This window comes from Passer domesticus, chromosome 9 (genome assembly GCF_036417665.1).
Source record: "Passer domesticus isolate bPasDom1 chromosome 9, bPasDom1.hap1, whole genome shotgun sequence".
NCBI classification, from domain to species: Eukaryota; Metazoa; Chordata; class Aves; order Passeriformes; family Passeridae; genus Passer; species Passer domesticus.
The window spans coordinates 27,013,059-27,029,796 of NC_087482.1; the positions used below are offsets into that span (position 1 = coordinate 27,013,059).

The following is a 16,738-nucleotide window of genomic DNA, read 5'->3' on the forward strand; positions in this document are numbered from 1 at the left end:
ACGCCTCCACCTCTTCTCCCTTTCCTGTCTCTCCTGAAGAGCTTGTAGCCATCCAGTGTAGTGCTCCAGCCATGTGAGGCATCCCACAACATTTCTGTGATGGCAATGACATCACAGCTCTGCTGCTGGACCATGGCCTCCATCTCTTGCTGTTTGTTACCCATGCTGTGTGCACTGGTATCCATGCACCTCAGTTGGCTGCTGATTTCATCCCTAACTCAGGCTTACCACCCTTGGGCCTGCTTCCAGACAGCCCAGCTGCATCCCGTTCCCTCTTCAAACCTAGTTTAAAGCCCTCTCAACAAGTTCTGCAAGCTCATCAGCTAAAAACCTTCTGCCCTTAACAGAGAGATGGAGCCCATCTAGTTCCAGCAGGCAGGTGCCATCAAAGCTGCGCCATGATCAAAGAATCCAAAATTCTGCCAATGACACCAGCCCTTGAGCCACTTGTTACTGATATGAGCTCTCCTACTGCTTTCACCATTTTTCTCAGCCACCAAAGGGACTGAGGAAAAGACTACCTGTGTCCCTGTCCTATCAACCACTTGTCCCTGTGCCCTAAAGTCCCTTTCAATTTTCCTGACACTCCTCAATCTCATCACTGCCAGCCTGGAGTTTCAACAGTGGATAATAATCAGAGGACTGAATCAGCCCAGGAAGTCCCTCAGGAATATCCTGCACCTGGGCCCCAGGGAGGCAGCAGACCTCTCTGTGGGGGTGGGTCCCCTTGACACGGGGCCCTCTGTTCCCCTCAGAAGGGAATCACCCACCACGATTACCCTTCTTTCCTTTTTGATGTTAGAGGTGGCAATCCATGTTACAGGTTAATAATAATTGGGAGGCTCTCTGGGCATATAATTTTCTTCTTAATCATTTGGCTGACTCTCTAGATCCAGGGGCTCATACCTATTCGGAAGTGGCCCCTGGCTAGGGGACGGGGGTCGGGAGGAATTTTTATCATAACCTCCCCGTGCAGGGACCATTTCCACTCCCCTTCATCTACCAGGTGTCCTTCTCTTGCCTGACAGTGTGCGGCATAGGAGTCCTGTGACTCTTGCTGGGCCTCCCGTAAGGATGGAAGGGCTGAACTCCACCAATCTATTTCCCTTTCACTTTCCCTGATACTCCTTAGCCTTTAAACTTCCTCCCTAAGCTTGGCCACCAGTGAAAGGAGATCATTCACCTGTTCACACCACAGGCAGCTTTTCTCCGCACTGCCCCCTGAAACCACTGCTGAGCTCAAACACTCTGCACAGGAATGGGTCAGGACAGACACATCCTTTTTGGAGGGTTCCACCTAGTTACATGCACTTGTACTAACTACAGTTTTCGATTGCGTAAAAACCATTACTACCAGAAACTCCAAAGCCAAGCAACCAACAGAAACACTGCAAACAACACACAGTAAACCTCCCTAGCAAGAAAACCTGCAACCCTGCCTGCTTGCCCTGCCTGTGCAAGCTGCCTCGTGAATTGTCCCTCAGAGACATGCCACAGCCCTGTTTGCCCACTCCTGTTTGCCACAAACCCTAGAGGTCTCTTTTAATCCGCCCGCTAACCAAGGAGGGAGGAAGCTGCACCCCATCCCTGCGTAACTCACAGGCTCTTGATGGCTTCCCTCTTTTCCTGGGCATGCCACTGTAGGAGGTCCAGGCCCAGATGGTCCCAGGCAAGGAAATGTCCCTCAGCCCAGGGACGCTCAGCATGGGCTGCCCCATCCTCCCCAGGGACCCGCCACTGGTCACAGCAGCCCCTGCCTGGCTCCTGCCTGCCCACACCATGGCCATCCCCAGCTGCCCCTGGGCACGGAGCTCAGCCAGTGCTGATCCTGGCTGGGCTTTGCTGCTGCTGCCACTCGGACTCTGGGGTGACAGCTCCATCTCTGTATTGCAAGAGAAGAGCTGGGCCAAGCCCTGCCCACCTTCAGTAGGGGCCAGAGAGCAGGGCCAGTGCCTTCAGGGGGAGAGGACCTTGTCTGGCTGGAGGCAGCATCTGCATGGCAACAAGCTGCTAAACCAGCTGGCACAGGGACATTGGGCACGGGCATGGAGATGTGTGATGTGATTAGAGGTCCAGTTCTCCCTTAGGTGTTTGGCGGGACATATGAAGGGGGAAAGACACAACTGTGAAAGAGGCCATGGCAAGGGACACAGTGAACAGAGGCTCTGCTATACCTATCATGCACTGCTTGTGCCCGTCCTGCAAGCAGAAAATCATTGGGATTCATCAAATTGGAATCAGGGCATGTGTTCCTGTCTTGCTTTGAACCTCTACAAGATCCGTGGGGAGCGTGAGCCCATGCTGTGCTGCACTGCTGAGCTGGCAGCACGGTGGATACGGGCAGGACGTTCTCTGTTTCCCCCAGAGCTGGGGCCTGCAGGCACCTTGCCGGCCCTTGGCACAGGCTGTGCCACCCAACAAAGCCCAGCAGGCCGGGAGGAGAGCCCGGGGGCAGCGCAGCTGCTTGGGCAGTGGCTGCTGCCAGGGACAGGGGCCAAAGCCATCCCTGAGCAGCCACTGCCACCCCTGGCCCTCCCTGCCCCGTGACAGCTCCCCCAGCCCCAGGGGACAGGCTCAGGCCCACTAAGGACACACTGGAGCCTTGCTCTCCCCCTCTGTCCTGTCCTCACCATGGGCACCCCATGCCGTCACTGCCAGGTTTCGGGATGTGTCTCCCACGGAGGGACCCCAGCAGGACTGCTCAGAACCCGAGTGCCCTGAGCTTGCTCGGGATAATTCCTGTGAGTTATGCCGCTCTTGTCCAGGCTGTGTAAGACTAAACATTAAGAATTAAAAGCAATTTTACTTTTATTGCCAAAGTGTCAGAAGATTCTAAGTTTCCCTGACTGTAAAACTACTTGGACAAATACAGAAGTGTTGGAGGAAAGGGGAACAAATATGTGGTGTCCATATTCTATGAAAAACTCTCCTCAATGCTATAAAGGAAAAACATATCTAAATGTTTCAAAATGAAAGACAAAGATAACATGAGGGTGCTTTTGGTCGAATGAGCCCCATGCCCAGCTGCTGCCTGCCCATGCCTGGCTGTGCCCAGACGAGCAGCTCCGCCAGTGCTGGTGGTAGCACACAGACACCTGAGCTGAAGCTGGACTCAAGCCTGTGATAGATGAGTAATGTGACAGTTGACACTCACAATTAAAGGATAAATATCATGTATGTATGTTAAGAGAACATTTATACACTTACAGATATGTTTTACCCCCTGTTGTGTTTTAATCATGGGGTTACCTGAGTTCGGGACATTTAGGAGGGTCACCTTGCTAAGACAGCAGCACCTGACCTCCAAATGAGATGTAAGGACGTAAATGCCACCACTGGACATCAAAGAAGGAGTCGATGAACAGAACTTTAAGAAGGGCAAAAGAGTTAAAAGGTGAAACCTCCATTGTGTGGATGAGCACATGGTGGGAAAAATCCTCTACACCCGGAGCCATAACATTTTCCCAGTTCATTCTCTTGTTATACTTTTAATAAAGGTTTTAATAAACATTTAAAATTTTTACAAGTAAATATAACTTTTTCAACAATCCATTCCTTGGCTAGAGGGCTGCACCTCCTGTCCTGGATGGAGAGCAAGGTCAGTCCCTTCGGGGAGAGAGGTGGGTGGTGGTGGCAGCATATTTCCAGCTATAAGTTGGTAATGCACCTGTGGAAGGGACAATGGACACTGGCACGGAGATGCAAGATGACAGGCCCAGTTCTCCATGACTGAGGCCTTTGGCCGGTCTTGTGAAGTTCCAGAGGCTCCCCTGTGGAGAGAGGAGGTGTCTGAGGCCCCAGCTGCCAGTGGCACACAGGGACCCTCCTGCACAGCAGGGCCCAGAACTGCCAAGGCTCCCCAGCACAGCTGGAGCTGCTGGCACAGCTGGGCCCAGCTGGACAGCTGCCCCTCAAGGCCCCGGCCAGCAGGGCACGGCTCTGGGCAGGGTCCCTGGCCAGGAGCGGGCCCCAGAGCGCCTCTGCCTTTCAAGGGCAACCTCGGCCCTGCTCTTTCTCCTCCCCACCTCCCTCTGCCTCTGCCCTGTGCCCCTGGGGCTGCTCTTGGCCAGGCAGCCTCAGTGGGAGCCAGCACTGGCTGCTGCCCCAGCAGGGCCCTCAGGGCAAGGCCCAGCAATTGAGAGGCCAATGAAAGCACTGGGCAGCAGCAGAACTGTCAGCAGAATTATTTGGAGAACCATGGACTGGCCACAGCTCCACTACAGCCTCTCTGGGAACGTTTTCCCCTCAAGGACACCCTGGAGCCTCTGTTCAGTTGGGAGCCTGGCCTGGCTCTGGCCCTGGGCTGGCGGCAGGGCTCCCGCTCGGGGCTGCTCCTGTGCCTTGGGCCTCTGGGCACTCAGGGCCAGCTCCGCAGCAGCTGCAGCGCCAGGGACGTTGCTGCACCAGTCCCGTTTCCCCGGCGCTGTGAATGAGCTCCAGAGGCCTGGAAGCCGAGGCGCCTCCAGCTTTGGCTGCTGCCGGGCTGGGCAAGGGCAGGCCCTGGGGGAAGAGCTGCTGCCACACAGCCCCGGCCAGGGCTGAGCCCAGCACAGCCATTACCTCCTGTGCCTTTGCCTGTGTCTGGCATCGCCTTCCTTCCTGCAGCAGAAGCTGCCAGGGAGCCATTCCTTCCTCTAGGAAAGCAGCAGCATGGCAGTGAGGCTGCCATGGGTCCCTACCCACTCTGCTGGGCATTTCATGTCCAGACGTCCCTGAAACTTCGGGGAAAAAGAAAAGCCCTCCGTCAACATTTTCCTGTCAGAGAATCAAGGCATTTATTATGGCCACAATATTGTTCTGGCCACCATGTGCAAGAAAAAGAGCTTCACCCACACGTAGCCTGGTTGTGCCGAGAAAATCATACCAAGAGTTTTAGTAGATGTTGCCAAAATGTTTTACCGTCCAAAATCCACAGAAGTCCATGGATTTTATGTTCATTGGTCTCAACTTGCATAGTTCTTGGTATTTGTTTTCCTACTGGACCCAGATTTCTTGGCCTCTGATGTTAATAAAGTCCAGCCTCCTTGATTTTCTTCTCAGCCTCTTCCAGACCAGGTGTGTTCAAATATGCCAGGGGGCAGTGTCTGGGGCAGATGTTCCTTGATTTTTGCTGATGGTCATTGATGTGTTCTTGATGGTCATTATCTTTTTGGGGACCTTTTGGGTTATTCCCAGTTCATTGAGATGTTCAGCTCATTTCTCTTAAAAAAGCCATGAGAATTCCTTTCCCCAGGCAAACCAATCCTGACTGGAGACATGAAACAAAAATTAAACTTGGCATATTATCCAACACTCATGTGCAGCGCAAGTGCCCAGCTGCTGAGTCTCGGGAGAAGGCTGAGGGAAATGCACCCACTACGCCCCCTCTGCAGCTCACTCAGTGTCTGGTGCAGAAGTTTGGATGCCTGCAGGGGTTGCTTGTCTCCTCTGGGTTTGTTCGTCCCTCTGGGAGGGCCCCAATGGAAATTAGTTCCATTTCCCCTGCACACCAGAGTGGCAGTGAGTCACTGCAGGCTGCTGATAGTCTGATACAAGGAAACAGGTGTGCATAAAAATCACGCTGTGAAAAGCCAGTGTCCATAAAGGAGCCAGAGGAGTCCTGCAGCTTTGTTTGAACATAGGGAGCGAGTCCATTGGGACATCCGCTTGTGGGGTTGTCTCTCTCAACTAGTGGGGAACACAGCCTCCTTTTAAATCCCCGGCCACATATTGGCCTCTTCCTTTCTCCACTGGCTGAGGTACTGGGGCAGGGGACTCCAGGGACCTTTGTACCCTCTTTTCCTTTTGCCAGCTATGAGTTCTGGTCTCCATCCAAACCCAGTCCAAAGGTGGGATGAGCGTGTTAGTCCTGACAAGGATGGGCTCCCTGCACTCCCAGCCCCTCTGCAGCCTGTGCTTTTCCATGCCCCACTTGGCTCTTCAGGTGGCAGATGGCTTGGGGCAGGTTACTCCAGGCACACAGCGGTGCCCGTGGAGGCCCAATCCCTAAAGCTCTCCCAGAGCTGGGCTTGGCTCCAAATTTCGTCTGCATCCATCTGATTTTAAAGACTGTAGCACATCTGCAGTCTCAAGGGGTAGTACAGCCAGTGCTGCACTCTGAGAAGTAAGTCCACAGTCTGAGTTGTTGATGTCATTTAATTGATTTGCAGCTCATTGTGATGATGATGATGATGATCATGATGGTATCCCAGAACATTTCTTTTATTTTCTTCCCCCAAATGAAATGGTGCCATTCATGTTCTGGAGGAAAGAACTGTCAAAGGTGCTGTTTGGCAGTCATGGAGGGAGAGGTGTGGGGGAGAAAGATATGGCCTGGATGGATGCGCTGGTGTGCTCCAGCATTTAAACAAGTTCCTTTGGTACACAGACTGGGCCATTTTCAGTACTAAATGGCTGCATTAAATGGTTTTCCAGGCTGTATGCTGCCCAGAAAGCGTTGAAAGCCCATGGGAGTTTAGGCTGCATGAGAAAGGTAGCATCAGTTCCTGTGCCAGGTGAAACACAGCATTCAGAAGCTCAGTTTGTGTTTCAAGAAGCCACCAGCCTAATGTAAGCATGGCCAGAAAGCTTCTCCAATCCAGCTGAGCGGCTGTGGCAGAGCTGTTGTGTTTTACAGCAGCTCCATGGCAGTGCAGCAGCTGCAGGAGAGGGCTCAGGACAGGCTTGGGGCGGAGCGGGGCGGCAGGAAGCTGAGAGAAGCCTCTGCTCTAGAACTGAGGCAGTTCTTGGCAGAAGCAAACAAAGATGGTGACTTAAAGAGATTCCTACTGTGCTCAAAACTTGCCTCTGAAGACTAAGAGGTGAGCTTCTCAGAAATCCCAGAAAATATGAGGGAAAAGGTTTGTTGTTAGTTATTGTGACAAGATACAAATCTGCCCTAGGAAATGAGCCTCTGCAGTAGACTAGGTGTCTTTGATTGTCTTAGTTCTTTCAGGAATAAAGATTACCAATTAAATGCAATTTTATATTTTATTCTAGAAGTGTGAAAATGTTCTATGTTTTTCCCAATTCTAAAACTATGTTGAAAAATATAGAACTATTACGGAAAAGTGGAAGAATTATTAGGGGAATATTCTATGACAAATGTTCCTAAATCTTGGAAAATCAAAAATAAATATAGTAGCTCCTAGACCCATGCCCGGCTGCTGTCTGCACAAACCTGGCGGTGCCCAGAAAATCAGCACAGGCATGGCTGGTGCTGCCACCCAGAGAGCAGAGGTGAAGCCCAAAGGTGTTGCTCAAGCCCTTCCCTGGCAGGAGGGGCCCACCTTCAGTCCTGGCCGGACACCAGGGCCAGCACGTTCAGGGCCAGAGGCGCCTGTTCTGGGTGGTGGCAGCATGTCCCTAGCAACAAGGTGATAATGCAGCTGTGGCAGGAATGTTGGACACTGGCTTGGGGATGGCTGATGACAGGTGCAGGTACAGGTACAGGTGTCCCTGATGGAACTCTTTTGCTGCTGTTGTGAAGTTCCAGAGGTGCTCCTGTGGAGGGATGAGGTGGCTGAGGCCCCAGCTGCCAGTGGCACACAGGAACCCTCCTGCACAGCAGGGCCCAGAGCTGGCAAGGCTCCCCAGCACGGCTGGAGCTGCTGGCACAGCTGGGCCCAGCTGGACAGCTGGGCCCAGCTGGACAGCTGCCCCTCAAGGCCCCGGCCAGCAGGGCACGGCTCTGGGCAGGGTCCCTGGCCAGGAGCGGGCCCCAGAGCGCCTCTGCCTTTCAAGGGCAATCTCGGCCCTGCTCTTTCTCCTCCCTACCTCCCTCTGCCTCTGCCCTGTGCCCCTGGGGCTGCTCTTGGCCAGGCAGCCTCAGTGGGAGCCAGCTCTGGCTGCTGCCCCAGCGGGGCCCCCCAGGACAAGGCCAAGCAATTGAGAGGCCAATGGAAGCACTGGGCAGCAGCAGAACCCTCAGCAGAATTATTTGGAGAACCATGAACTGGCCACAACTCCACTGCGGCCTCCCTGCGAATGTTTCCTGTCTACATTAGATTTTCAAAAGAAGCTGTTTCAGCGAAAGATGAAGAAAGCACTCCATTTTCTCTTCCAGTAAAAATGAATTTGGACCCAGCATAAGATGAAGATAAACTCCAAAAAAAGCAGGCCTGCCATTAACCCTGCCCAGCAGCCTGCTCCCTTACAGAAGCCCCTTCCGAGGCCCTTCTGGGCATCGGGCAGACGTGTTGTGGTGCTGGCTGCATCTGTGGGAGCAACGGGGAGCATGAGCTCATGCTGTGCTGCACTGCTGAGTTGGCAGCACAGTGCATGCAGGCACGACATTCTCTGTTTCCCCCAGAGTTGGGGCCAGCAGATGCTGTTGCCTGGCAACGCCAAAGAAAGAAGTCTGTCCAGCCAAATATCATTGCTGAAGTTCTAATTTCCCAGAGATATTTTCCAATGTTAAATGACTCTACAGGTTCCTTTATACCCTCTCCTGAAATCCCAGTAGCGTTTCCCTCATACCACTTCCCTCGATCTCTCCCGTAACCCCTCCCCATTACCCCCATAACCAACCTTACCTGTGTCTTTAACCTATTAATTTAAATATGGGAGGAGACAGAAAGGAAAACCAAAGATTTAATATAGTGGGGACCAAACAAAGAAAATAACGGTGACAATTAACTTTACTATTCCTGTTTCTAGCAGTGCTCAAACAGTCTATACCTGATTCGTTTGAGAACCAGATGCCCACTCCCAGGACACCCCAAAACATCTTAAGAGCTGCCATCACCATCACTGCCCTCCTGTGCATCCAAACATCAGTCGGACAGGTCATGCCAAAACCGAAAGAAAATGTATAGATCACACAAGTGAAATCTCTCAAACAAGATAATTTTTGCATGGCCACGGGACGCGTGGAAGACCTGCTGTCTACATGTCTGGTGGGAATCCCCCTGTCACCAAGCAAATACCCATATACAGGTAAGAAACCCACCCCAATGTACACTTGGGATGATTGGATGAAGATTCTACCACATGCACCACAAGAGCCCCAGCAACTAGACCTACTGGGCTCCTCAAAAGCGACTTACTGTGTAAACTTTTTCTGTGAACCACCCAAACAAAATTGTCCGGAAATAACTAAGCCACAGATGATTGTGAGAAAAGATGTATCTCCAAATTATAAAAGATACAAGGTTGTTGAGTGCTGCAATTATACTGCTGAAACATTGTCTAAGTCATCTCCATTTCCCAGAGTGCTCCCCAGGGCAGTGTTTCTCATCTGTAGCGACAGGGATCTCCTCGAAGATCAAAGGGGGCCCCTGCAGCCTTGATCAGCTTACCACCCTTACCCCAACACTACTCCAATTAAATATTGGAAGTGAGAAACTCAACTGACATGCCAAAAACTATCATACTCTCAATTCAACCAAAATTGTGATGACCAAATTTATACCAGGGGCAAGATGAAGAGGGTAGCTGTGTCCATATTTTTGCCATGGGTCACAGCCGCCAAGGCTCTCGGTGAGCTTTCTCACCTGGAGTGCTGGCTCAGGAAGCAGACCAACGCTACGTCCACCACCCTATCAGACCTCTTGGTGGACAAAGAAACCACCAGACATGCCACCCTCCAGAACAGAGCGGCAATCGACTTCCTGCTGCTTGCCCATGGCCATGGTTGTGAGGATTTTGAAGGACTTTGTTGTTTTAACCTTTCTTCAAGAAGCACGTTGATCCGAGGCAACATCGAGCAAATGCAAGACCAAATGAAGACTCTTCTTACTTATAAGAAGGCTGTGGACATGATGGACAAAATGCTTATGCAATGGGGCATTCCTGGGTGAGTGGCCCCCATTCTTAAGTCTATTCTTAAGAGTTTATGGTGGGTCTTCCTCATTGTTGCTATAGTCTCAACAGTGCTGAAGTGTTTTAAGAAAACCGGAGACAAAACTTTAGGAAATGTTTATTTAATAAATAGAAAGGGGGAAGATGTGGGAGACAGTCATGGGAATGATGGGGCTGGAATGCCCTGGGAGGACAGTGCCGTTTAGTTAGGGTGAGAGGCTGGCACAAATCCCCAGGAGTCTCTGGTTGTTAATTTGCTGTTGTCACTCAACTGCTGTTCATCCCCCTGTTCTAGAGAGTTCTGTGCCCCCTCTTCCCCCACTGGCTCTCCCTGGGAGACCACCCCCTCTCTGCTCCCCCATTGGTGGACCCCCAGTCACCCCATTTCAACTCCTCCCCTGACTCCCTTCCCCACTGCATGATTTGTACCCTGACCCCTCCTACCTTCCCCCAGTGATATACCCTGGCCCATCCCCTGCTGCTCGCTCTTGGCCCCTGATTCCCTTCAGCAGAGCTTGTGCTCCTGTTTGTTCTCCTCACCCTCACCCCACCTGGACCCCTGGATCTTCCCTAGACAAACCCTGCTGGATCTGCCGAGCCAAGAGTGCCCTCGTCTGTCTGGTGAGGCTGTCATTACTCCATCCGGGCTCAGGCGTCTGCTGGGCTGGGGGAGTTGTCAAGGCTGCCCGAAGCCGAGACGCTTTTGGTGCTGCAGGCACCCCGACAGCACCTGCCTGGGGAAGCTACTCTGGCCACTCACAGCACTCCCTGCTCCCCGGGAAGTGCTGGGGATGGTTTATTCCAGGGCTTTGGGGAGGGTTTCCTCTGTGGGAGAGAGAGAGCCCCCATGGGCCTGGGGCTGCTCAAGCCACCCATCCAGGGATGTTGCACAGGGCCTCCAAAGAGGGTGGAGAGTGACCAGGAGCCTGTCCAGAGCTCCCCAGGCCCCTGTGCAGCTTTGGCCTTGTCCATTGTCATCTGGCTCCCACAGCCTTACCCGAACCCCTTGCAGTGCCCAGTTCCCTAAGGGAGCGAGGTATCCCAGCACACCATGGAAATGGGTTTGCTCTGTGCTCCCATCTAGATTGAGATCGTGACATAACTTATATGAGAAAGCTGGTGAATGAGAGTTTGAAGATTCTGCAGCATGCTGAAGGCAAGTTCTCTGTGTAAACTTCCTAACAAAATAATTGGTGTCCATGTGGCAAGAGCTCACTCATGTGCCCCTTCCCTTAACATCAGCTCCCACTGAGGCTGCCTGGCCAAGAGCAGCCCCAGGGGCACAGGGCAGAGGCAGAGCAAGTTCTCCACAGTATTTGGGCAGCACTGCTCAGGACAGGACAGTGCTTTTTTAGTAGCTCGTGTAAAGATTCATGGTAACAGTGGTGTTGCAGGTCAAGCAAATTTTCTGCAGATCAGTGTTAAAACAAATCCAACGGGAGGAAGGTGTGTCTTTGGCCTTGAGACTTTGCTCTTTGTGTGAGCCCTGCTCTGGATTGATTCCCAATCAGTCTTGGAGCCGCTTTTGGGTGAAGGCTCATCCCAGCCCTGAGCCTTGGCAGTTCTCTGGCCTCAAAGGGAGAGCTGAGGCTGCACTGCACATGACTGGGGTTCAGGGCTCCATCATCAAAGAGCTTTGAGGTGTTTCAATTACTGTATTCTTACTAAATGGTTTTCTTTATGAAACTTGTTAATTAGTTTTTAAGACTTAACTGTAAAAAAACTTATTTTCCAGTGCTTTTTCCAGTTATTTCATATAGTCAGTGATGGCCTAAGTATCCCATGGCTGAATTAGAAGACTGTAAGTATTATAAAATGATGTTGACACTCTTATGTCTTTCACAGACTCTTGAAACTTATGTTGATGTGACCAACAGAAGTGTTTCGCTCTGCTTTTAATTCAGACAAGCAGCGGAGCTGGAACCTGTTGAAGAGAGTCTCTCCACCGCTAAAGCGAACTGCCAGGGTTCTTTTTTTCCAGCTCTAAGCAGGACAATAAAAATCTCTCAGCAGTAAATCCTCCTGACCAGTAACTGATATAAACTAGGCATTTGGGCTGTTTGCTGCCTCACCCCTGAGTTCCTCAGAGCTGCAGCTCCCTGTTCTCTTGGCAGACAGGGGCTGGCTATGGATGACAGTCACGTCTCTGGCCTGGTGCACACCAGATCCACACACGAGCTGAGGGATCATCCTTGCACACCCCATCCTGGAAGAACCCAGGCCAGTGATGAGTCTGACACAGTTTGATGCATGGCAGCAAAAGAAGGCAAAATAAAGGCTAGAATAGGTATCATCCCAACCACTTTACATTCAGCTGTGTGTAATGGAGACAGGGGCTACAAGTTTCCTATTCATGCACAATTTGCTGTCTGAGAGCACTCAGTTCTCAAAGTCACAGGATCTTGCCGGTCTGTGTCTGAGATGACTGTAAAAACATAAACAGACTTTATGTGCTACACCTGTGTATCAGAACTTCACAACAGAAATCACAAACTGATTCCGCTGTTAAGTAAATTTAAAAAACCCAAAAACCACAAAACAAAAGCAAAACTGACCAAATAAATCAGGCAAACAAAACAAACACCAAGAAAAACCAAAACCAACAGAAAAATCCCCACAAATCCAGAAAAAGGTAAAAATCAGGTGAAGGACGCAGAGATCCAAGAGCAACAAATGGGCAGAGCAACTACAAAACTGCAGAAAGGAAAGATAATAAGAAAGGAGACATAATAAGTGAGTATGACACCAAACTAGCCAGGAGATCTGAGATACTGTTCTCACCCTTCTGGAAACAATCTGACATCAAAATAAACTGAAAATCATTGATGATGATTGTGATAATGGGAATCTCCACGTTTAGGTTTCATATATGCATTGTGTGTGAGTTCTGTTTTCCTGTGAAGTCGCATCATCTGGCAAGGGGGCTTTTCTATCCAAAGAAAAACACTGCAGTGGAAAAGGAGGCCAGCTTGGAAAAGATTAAAAATAAGAGGTAAAAATAAAGTAGTTTTTAAAAATATGTTGTTTGTTTGGTTTGCTGTTTGTTCATGGGTTTTTTGCCTGTCTTTGAAAGCAGCCCCTCAGATGTTAATGCACACAACAAGTCCTTTGTAACAGGCTATCCTTGCAAAAAATCTGCCAATTTTGTGATGCAAGGCAGAAACAGTTTCCCTTGGGCTACAGCTGGAGGGCTTAGAAATGTGTTCCAGAAACTCAGGATAGGGCAGAGTCTGAGTAAACACAATTTAATGTCATGGAGTGCAAGATGCAAGTTACCCAATGAAGTAATCAGAGTATTCAAATGCCAAGCAGCGGGAAAGGGCTGTGCATTGGAATGACAGGAAGCAAACACAGAGGCAGGATGGACAATTTTCCCAGCCAAAGCAGACCAGAAGTGCTATGAATAAAAAGTTATCTATTTTTTTTAAGGTTGCAGAGTTAAAACAAGTTGGACCAGTTGCTGTTAAATTAGCTTCATTGTTAAGAGTTCTTCTTCAATTACCTGTTAATGGTTGGTGATTAACCACAGTCCCCTTGATGCTTACCAGAGAGTGACACAGGGACCCTGCAGGTACCAGGAGAATGGGAGTGGCATCAGAGCTGGTATGCAGATGAGAAATGCATTGCACCAAATTTTGCAGTTTTCCAGGAAAACACCTAAAAACAAGGAGCCAACATAGAACTAGGGGACCTAGGTGATGTCTAAGGATGGGAGCATAGTCCAGTGCCTGCTTGGATCCTTTTTGCTTCTCACCCTAACCTGAAAGGATGTTGACTAGAGAGAGGACCCGAGGTGTTGGACCAAAAAGGCGGAATCTCCTAATCTCTGGTGAGGACGGAATCCCCAGCTCTGCCTGCAGACCAGCGGACACAGCTGCATCATCCTCCTCCTCCGTGTCACTCCTGGGAGCCCTGGTGGCGTGGGCGTGACCCTTTGATTTCTCCCCACCTGAGCTGATTCTTTTCAATAAAGGCATTAAAAAGGAGAAAGTTCTCCTGCCCCATTCATTTCAGCTTGGCGGCTCGTCCGGGATAGCCACACCTGAAGAGGACACCAGGACTGGGACGGCCGCCCACCCTGGACCTGCAGAACAGCTGGATATCAGGACCAGAGAAGATTGGCTTGGGACTGTGACACGGAGCAGCGCCGGATAGGTGAGAGTATCCGGCGACGGGAGAGGGAGGCGAGCGAGTGTGTGTGAGTGAGACGAGGGCCGGCAGCTCGGCCCCTCGAAGCGAGCGAGGACCCCTCAGTACCGCGGTTCCACACCCCCGCGAGGGGGCCGGCCGGGAACAGGGGGAAGCGAGTGGAACTGGTGATTGAGGCGCCTCCAAAGGGGTAAAGAGGACTCCCCTCCGGGCATGCAGAGGAAATAGCTGTGTGAGTGGCACGTACCCCAAAAGCCCTGATAGAGGTCCTAACAAAGGAAGTTAGGCGATTTAGAAAATCAGGAGGTTTTGTTTTTAACTCCTGATGACAGAGGTCAGGCACAAGTTCTGGCAGAGGAAGCCTATCTTGAGTTTTTTCAAGCCCTGAAGCATAAGTCCTGACAGGGGAAGGTCAGGCAAACTGAAAATCAGGCAATACTTTTGTTTTAAGTCCTGACAAGAGAGGTTAGGCAAACTCAGAAGTCCCAAGAAGAATTTGGGCAAGTCTAAAACTCCTGCAGGCAAACAAAGTCCTGATGAAGGAGGTCAGGCATACAGCCTCAGAGGCCAGGGTCTCGAGGAATTTTTTTGGTTCTTTTGTTTGTTTGTTGAGTCAGGGCGCGAGAGGCCAAGGCCTCAACCATGACCTGACGAAAAGGGTCAGAGAAATTGGAGTTTTGGCAGAGGAGGTCGGGACTTCTTAAGTAAGATATATTTCCTTTATGATAAAATCATCTTTGTGATTTTTTTTTGAGGCTGAAAAAATGAGAGGGTGAAATAGTAAGAAAAGTGGCCAGAGACTGAGGACTATACCTCCCCACAGTCCCCTAGGTGAACTATTAGAGAAATGGGACTCTATAGAAGCCACAGAAGGATTAGATAAAGTTAAGATGATTCACTATTGTCTAGAAGTGTGGCCAGAATTAGATGTACAAGGAGGATGGCCGTGGTGTGGGACAAAAGACAAGTGGATGTGTCAACAACTGAGTCAGTATCTGACATCTCGAGAGGATACCGATCCTGAGCAATTATTCTATGTAGCTTGTTGGTTGAATGCCATCAAGGATGAAGGAGTGCAAATTTGTAAAGTGCAGAGGAAGAAAGAGGGGAATGAAAGAGGGGATGCTGAAGTTAAAGAGATTGCCAAAAGGTGGGACCCCCTAGACTACTTGCCTCCTGATGCCCCTCCACCTTATAATCCTCTCCTTCGAGCACCTCAAATAGCAGATCCAGTTCTTCTCCCAGCTGCCATGGGGGTCATTCCCTCACCACCCCCTTCAACTCCTTTAGCTGCTTCTTCACCACCACTAATACCTACTCCACCTGCTGCATGCTCCACCCCTTCTCCAGCTCCACTTAACATGCACTCAAGCTCTTCTCCCCCTCCTACTGCTGTCCCTCCACCTCCTCCTAACTGGGACACAAATGCTTCCTTACCTAGTAACCTCTTATCACCAGGTACAGCCGCTGACCTACAGCAGGTCCAAGCTAGTGCTAATACCCCTCAAATGAGTAATCTTGTGTCTGAAGATGGGCCATACTGCGGTACCCGATCCAAGACCTCCAAAGTAGAGAGACTTTTTCCTCTTAGAGTAGTTCCTATGGAAGCAGTAGCAAGAGGTGTTGCTTTTGTAAACGCTCCTCTACATGCCTCTGAGGTGAGAGGATTCAAGAAGGAGTTAGGGAATTTAGTTGAAGACCCCGTGGGCATTGCTAACCAAGTGGATCAGTTCTTAGGTTCAAATATCTACACTTGGGGGGAGATGAATTCTATTCTAAATATATTATTTTCCCCAGAAGTCCCGAATGATTAGAGCCGCTAGCATAAGAATTTGGGAAAAAGGTAATCGTCCAGGACCCCAAGTGCCATCAGGTGAAGACAAATTGCCACTAGTGGATCCCAATTGGAACCCTAATCAGGAGGAAGGGAGGAAAGCCATGATGGAGTACAGGTCTCTGATCATTAGAAGGATCAGAGAATCAGTTCCCAAAGGAACTAATACAAAATTGGCATTCGCGGGCACACAACAGAAGGATGAAACTCCTGCTACTTGGCTTAATCGCCTAAAGCGGAACTTTCAATTGTATTCTAGAATAGACCCAGACACCAAAGAGGGTGAAGTGCTATTAAAGGTCCAGTTTGTTACTAAATCTTGGCCTGATATACGGAGAAAACTGGAAAAGAATTAAGATTGGCAAGAAAAAAACATTAATGAGTTATTGAAGGAAGCATTGAAAGTGTATCTAATGAGGGAAGAAGAAAAAGCAAAGGCCAAAGCTAGGATCATGGTCTCTATAGCTAGAGAAAGTGTTGGAGCAAACAATTCTTTCCTACAGTCCAAGGCCACAAAAGAGTAGAGGAATCCACCACCAGGAGCAGATAAGGACAGGCCAGTACCATCAGGTACAAGAGGAACGGAGAGGCCTCAAGTCCCTTCAAGTGAAAGGTGTTGCTGTTACTGTGGGCAGACTGGGCACATTAGAAGGTTTTGTAAAAAGCTGACCCTTGATGAAGCAATAGCCAAAGAACAAGAAGCCTTAGAGCAAATGCTTAGAGGTGACGATTAGGGGTGTCAAGGGCTCTATACTTTAGGGGACCCGATGCAACACCTAGAGGAGCCCTTGGTAAACTTTGAAGTGGGAACCCAAAATTAGGAATTTGAATTTTTGGTTGATACAGGAGCAAATAAGTCCTGTCTCAACAAAATACCAGAAGGTATGGTAATCGGTAGAAAATTTTGTGAAGTATTAGGGGCTGAAGGGAAACCATTTAGAGCCTCAGCAATCGAGAATGTAAAAATAATCGGAA

The 16,738-nt window shown here is 50.1% G+C and overlaps 1 long non-coding RNA gene across 1 annotated transcript; it reads left to right on the forward strand.

The window, feature by feature from the left end:
- Nucleotides 1-7,403: 7,403 nt before the first annotated feature.
- Nucleotides 7,404-12,763, forward strand: LOC135307306 (uncharacterized). Its single transcript, XR_010368011.1, has 3 exons — nt 7,404-7,419; nt 8,638-10,401; nt 10,865-12,763. It is a non-coding gene; the product is annotated as an uncharacterized LOC135307306 (long non-coding RNA).
- The last annotated feature ends 3,975 nt before the right edge of the window (nt 12,764-16,738 follow it).